This window comes from Sorghum bicolor, unplaced genomic scaffold, assembly GCF_000003195.3.
Source record: "Sorghum bicolor cultivar BTx623 unplaced genomic scaffold, Sorghum_bicolor_NCBIv3 super_39, whole genome shotgun sequence".
NCBI lineage: Eukaryota > Viridiplantae > Streptophyta > Magnoliopsida > Poales > Poaceae > Sorghum > Sorghum bicolor.
This window is the reverse complement of record NW_018396414.1, coordinates 300,352-301,760: the sequence shown is the minus strand read 5'-3', so window position 1 is coordinate 301,760 and position 1,409 is coordinate 300,352.

Here is a 1,409-nt window from a genome sequence, read left to right as displayed (position 1 = left end):
GAACCAGCGTTCGGGCACATTTGATCGCCGCAATGGGACAGACAGCCACTCTGCTCAAAAGAGTCCAAGCCGTCTCCTATACGGAGGCCACCTCCGACCAGACTCACCGCAGCCGGAGCTCACCGCAGCCCAACAGGCACCACCGCAGCCGTTCCCCCGACAATCATCGAAAAGATTCACGACGCGACGACGGCGGTCGGGATACTGGCGGTCACCACGAGCAGAATCGCAGGCGTGGTCAAGAAGTAAACCAGTACAGGGATCTTCGATACAACATCCCTCCCAAAGACGCCCGGGACCGTATCAACAGGCGCGCCACGGAGAGAGCAGTTCACGAAAACTTGCGTCGTATTGAGTACGATGCAACGCACGGCCCCCCGGGCCTGAAGCAGTTCTCTTCACACCTCCGCCAGGTCGTGTGGCCGCGAAATTTCAAGCTTGAGAAACTCAAAAAATATGACGGCAAGGAAAACCCAGAGAACTGGATCACTTTTACGAGATCGCCGTCCGATCAGCAGCAGGAGATGAGCACGTCATGACCAACTACTTTCCAGTAGTCATCGACCAGGCTGGTCACTAGTGGCTCCTAGGCCTGCCTGAGGACTCTTTCGACTCCTGGGAAGAACTACGCCAAGCCTTCATCGACAACTTCATCGCCACCAGCGAGCAGCCTGGGAACAAGTACGACCTTGAAAGGATAAGAGATAGGAAAAACGAACCTCTGCGCGACTACATCCGACGATTCTCGGATATGCACCTTAAGATCCCGAAGATTTCCCACGACGAGGCTATCTCTACTTTCATCAAGGGGCTGCGCTTCCATGAAGCACTGAGGAACAAGCTACTGCGCAAAAGGCCAACAACGATGACAGAGCTCCTCGCCACGGCCAAAAATTATGCCGACGCCGATGACGCAGAAAAACTCATCCGAGATGACACCAGAGGTCCCGACTAGCCTTCTCGGCGTGACGATAGTCGCGGCCGCTTCGACAACAGGAACCATCGCCGCCCCGATAACCGGGACCACAGAGAGGGCTAGGACAAGCGCCGCGACAACCGCGGCAATTTCAGAGGCAAGCACCCTCGCGATCACGACCACGAGGTGAATACGGTCAAGCGCCCCAACGGACGGCGGGATTACCAAGAAGACTACAACAAGACGTTGAAGGGACCATGCCAACTGCATCCAAAATCCAACCACACCATGGAAGAATGCCGCGTCCTCAAAAGCATCTATACGCGGCGGGCTGCTCAAGACGATCCCTCCAAGAGAAACAGGAAACAAGATGGGCGCGACCACGAAGACCAGGACGAAGACCAGGATAGGGACCCACGACACTGTATGTCAGTCCTACTGATGTGGTCATTCCATGCTCGGAGGCAAGGTCTCTATCGAGTCTAAACGAGAA